At 45.4% G+C, this 4,803-nt stretch overlaps 1 long non-coding RNA gene across 1 annotated transcript; it reads left to right on the plus strand.

Annotated features, from left to right (window-relative positions):
• The first annotated feature begins 338 nt into the window (after positions 1–338).
• On the plus strand, positions 339–1,848 carry LOC134156921 (uncharacterized). The gene is made up of 2 exons (XR_009962128.1): positions 339–540; positions 1,542–1,848. It is a non-coding gene; the product is annotated as an uncharacterized LOC134156921 (long non-coding RNA).
• Positions 1,849–4,803: the final 2,955 nt, after the last annotated feature.

Raw genomic sequence — 4,803 nt, forward strand, 5'->3', positions numbered from 1 at the left:
TGAGCCCTGTCCACCCACCTGCTTGGGCAGAGCTGGTAGATGCAGCCCCATCCCCAGAGGTGGAGGCTGTGAAGGTATTAGACCATGGAAACCCTCTGAGATGGGACAGGACAACAGATTGCCAGAGGTGTTTAGGGGCAAATTTCCTTCTGCTCATCCATCTCCCTGTTTGCACCTCAACTTTGGGGCTTATGGCTTCAAAGCACTTGGTAAAGAGCAAGATCCTGACCACATCACCAAGCCTGGCAGAGCTGGTGGGGAAGTGAGAGACACGGGCTTGTGTTTGTTGTTACTGGTGTAGGTGCTAGGTGTGACCCTTAATGGTGAAATGTCTGCAGTCACAGGCAACAAATCTGGGGTACACAAACATTAAGCTCTCACTGAGGTGGGACTCATCCTTCCATTCCAGCTCAGACACAAAAATAATTCAGATAAATTACCTAATGACTGGGGTACTTTACAGCACAAATTGTTGTATTTCCTGTGACTGTGGAATTGCTTTTCCTTCTTTCACACCATACACTGTGGCCCTGACAGTGGGTTAAGTGCTAACACCGTGGACTGGGAAGAGCCCTGATTTAGGAGAGTAAATTAAATTTTTGCTTTTGCCTTTGCAGGGGTGGGAGAGCTATAAATTTACTCATCTCTGAGAGGTCATCACATAACAGTGCTCTGCCTTCTGCTGAAAAGGAAAAATAAAAGTTATGTTCTAGAGGGTGAAAACTAAGGGAGCTGACTGGAGTGTTCAAATACATCATATATCCCTGGGTTATCTAGTTGACGTGAACCTGTGTGATGCCCAGAAGTGAAATCAGAAGATCCTGGTAAGGGAGAAATCAGCAGAAGAAAGGTCAGCAAAGGACAGGTCCTGAGGGTAGACAGCTTCAGGGGGCAGGTAACCACGGGTAGAGCATCAGTGAGGATGTGGGGCACTCCCTCTGGGCCACTTGTTTTTCTCCTCCAATCTGGCAGCCCCAGTGATGTTAAGCTTCAACTTTGCTGGTGTCAGGAAAAAGGGAGGGAGAGCTGATTGTCAGCCCACTTACACGGGCTTTTGAGGAAGCAGAGGCATGCTGCAGGAATGTGAGACAGGGCCCTGTTGAAAGACCTTGAAGCTCTCATTCTTTCCTCTGCATGCTTTACACTTCAGAGGGAATGACTATCCTCATGCTTTTTGCCCAAGTGATAATCTTATGTTGCTTTAATCATCTCTCTGGTCCTGAATATTTGTAGAAAAAGAGTGAAAGGGTAAAAAATCGGACTTTTATGTTGACACTGGCTTTGTTTTTGTTTGCTAACTGCAAAACCTGTCCTTTATGCATTATGTCTATCTGGACATAGGGCTTCATGTCTAAGGTTGTCAGTTAAGTGGCTGGTCACAGAAGGAAATGGGGCTTAGCCATCACTACTTCTGTCAGTCTGGGTCTGTCTGCAGGCAGAGTTTTATCTAAGGCACACAGATTCAAAGACAACTTTTTCCTCCTCTTTTTTTTTTTTTTTATTTTTTTTCCTTTTTTGTTTTCTTTTGCTTTGGTTTTCAGTCTGGCACCAAAGTTAGAACATCTATGGCTTGTCACAACATACAGGGAAAGCTTGCAGAAGACTAATGACTGAAAAGCTCTAGATCTGCTGGTAACTGCTTAATAAAAGAGTGCTTTAAAATGCTTTTCTGACACTTCCATCTTTTATTTATAGAATGCAGGGTACATGTAAACAGTGTCTTTGGGATTGCATACAGAGCTCTGGGGCATTCACAGATCCCAGTTATAAATCCAGAATAAGGCAACACATACTGGTTGTGATATTGTTACTGTTGTAATAAACATGATGTTTGCTCTTTTCATAGAATCATAGAATCATAGAACCAGCAAGGCTGGAAAAGACCTTAACGATCATCAGCCCAACCTTCATCCCAGGACTGCCAAGGCCACCAATAAGCCATGTCACTGAGTGCCTCATCTACATGGTTTTTGAGCACTTCCAGGGATGGTGATTCCACCAGTTCCCTGGGCAGCCTGTTCCAGAGTCTGATTACCTTCTCAGTGAAGAAATTTTTCCTAATACCCAATCTAAACCTCCCCTGGTGCAGCTTGAGGCCATTACCTCTTGTCCTATCACTTGTTACTTGGGAGAAGAGACCCACCCCTGCCTTACTACAATCTCCTTACAGAGGAGGTAGAGAGCGGTAAGGTCCCCCCTGAGCTTTCTCTTCTCCAGGCTAAACAGCCCCAGCTCCCCCCGGGTTCCTCATAAAACTTACTCTCCAGACTAATAAAGAATAGTAGTTGCAGGGCTGTACCAGAGAGAGTTTTCTGATGAAGTCCCTTACCCTGGCCCCAGGAAGGCATCAGACTTCCCTGTGCATCTGATCAAGCCAACACATGGGGCCTTCTGTTCCCTTAGGGTGGAGTCACCAAACATAACCACTCCCTTTTTTCTAGTATAGCAGGTTGTAATACCAGGTGTTCTCTGACTCTTCTGTGGGAATTCTTCTGACCTGGATGATCCCTTATCATCATCTTCCTCACTTTCCTGATCCTGAAATACCAGGGCCTCGAATCTGTTGTAAAGGGGTACTTGGAAAGGTGACGTGAGCTGGGGGGGGTAATATGCTGTCTGCTCCAAGGAGTAACCTGTTTCCAACCCCCCTGTCTCCTAGGTCCCTTCCATCTGCCCTGTTACAAGAAGTAGGTGATCCTGAAATTCTTTTGTTTCAGGTGGCTGGCTTGCTTCTCTCAGGGATGGTAGAGCGGAGGTCCACCCACCAGTCTCCTCCTCAGATTCCTTTATGCTCCTTAGCCATTCAGCCTCTTCCTGTACCTCTGCCACCATGCAGAGCAAATCATCAACCTGCTGACATCTTACACAGCCATCACCTAACACCACCAATAGGCTCTGGCACTCACTACAGCCAAATGCCTGGACAGCTACATGTTTATGAGGAACCTCTGTCAGGGTCATGATGTCCTAAGGGCAGCAGAGAGGCCTTAGTTTTCTTTGCTTTCTGCTGAGAGGATGCCATCCTAGAGCATTGTCTCCATGGCTGTGGGCCGAGTTCACCTCTGCAACCTGCTGGGCTACTGGGCCCTCCCCATGCAAACTGTCCCTCCTGCACTGCCCCCTGTGAGACAGCTGCTGTGTCAGCAGCACTGCCAGCCCCTGGGCGAGGCCTGATGAGGCTCTGGGGCTCCCTTGGTGGCTCTGGCTGCTGTGTTTTCCCCACGCTCCAGTGCTGAAGGTGTCATTATTTTCCTGATTCAAGATACTACAGATTTTTACTGCCCATCCAGTACAGGCATCCTTTGAAGACATCAGGGCTCTCAAGTTGGCAGGATAGCCCTGAGCTGCCTGTTTCCCCTTAAAACTGGTAGAAAATAGGGCTCAAGTTCTCAACGGTACATAGTCATCTAACCCATATTAATAGCAGGTGGTGGCAGCCAGAACTCATTTGGTGAATTGACACCAAAACCTTGCCAGCAAAATAAATTGAAATGTTGAAAAACATAACTGAGGAAAGCAGAATGTGAAATGTAATTAGTAGGGTGATCATATAGTCAGATTAGGAGGATAATGTAAAGCAACAGGACTGACAGAAATGGCAAATGCCTGGAAATACAAAATAAATGGTGTAAATAAAATGAGAGGATAGTAAGAGAGAGATGTATAGGATGGTGTAAAGCATGATGAAGTCCTGCCTAGCAAACTTAGAGACAATAACATGTAGGCTGGTATAGACATGACAGAGAAGAGTGATGAGGGGAGATGTAAAGTGAGGATCTCTTTGGGCTGCAGTAATAATGAAGAGAGATGCTGTAGCAGACGGAGAAAAATTATCTTATGCAGAATTATACAGGAAGTGGTATATTATTCTGCCCGCTCCTAACTATGAAACAGACTCACTTTTCACACCTGGTCACCTGCAGAATTTGGAAAAGTTGTCTCTGAATTCCCCTCTCTACAGCCAGCTGAAGTAACTTCCAGAAAATAGCAAGAAGTAACTGTAGCATTTGATATCACTGCTGTGGCACGGGCTGACTCAGGTGCAGGTACCAGCAATGGCCACTGTGCGGCATTTTTAATAATTCCTGTTCTGTCTCCAGGTTTTTCTCTAAGCAGTTTCATTGGTCTTTCCCTCTTAATTGACAAGGTGACCTGGAAAGCAATGCATGAAGAAAAATCTTTGCTCAAGGAAGACCTAAGATATTTACCCTTTCCATGTGTAGATACCTGTTCATGGCTCCAATTAGCCAGAGGGCCCTGTGGCCCTTGAGCTTGTTGTTGGAGGCACATTTTGAAGCCAGGACCTTCCAGGTGATCATTCAGAGCCCCTCATTTGATTTCAGTCTGGAAATACTCACCTGCTTAGAAACCTACAAGAAGGCTAAGCACAATCATGTATTTAATGACTAAACACAAGACAATATGCCCTATAGCCCATCCAAAATGTTCCGAGTCAATGACAATGTGGGGCATAGGGGCAGCAAAACAGGAATATGAATGAAGAAGTTGCCACGACAAAGCTGAGCTGTGCCTATGGTTTGTGTGCTTGGGCTGAGCCCACTGGAAATACCAGATATTTGGATTTTGCTCATTTTTCCATCTTGCAGTCAAAATTAAATCAATATCTTCCTGTTTGAAGATGGACATAAAAGCATGGACATAGATAGCTCCTGCAGCCCAGCTGCCTCTTGGAGACTTTCCAAGCCATGATAACTTGGTTTTCTGTCTGAACCCATATTTTAAGACCAGTATTTTCTGCTTACTTCTATTTCTTTAAATCTCAGCATGCTGTGTGAAAGAAAT

The sequence above is a fragment of the Pezoporus occidentalis genome, unplaced genomic scaffold, assembly GCF_034315485.1.
Source record: "Pezoporus occidentalis ecotype Australia unplaced genomic scaffold, CSIRO_AGI_Poc_V1 ctg12, whole genome shotgun sequence".
Classification (NCBI taxonomy): Eukaryota; Metazoa; Chordata; class Aves; order Psittaciformes; family Psittacidae; genus Pezoporus; species Pezoporus occidentalis.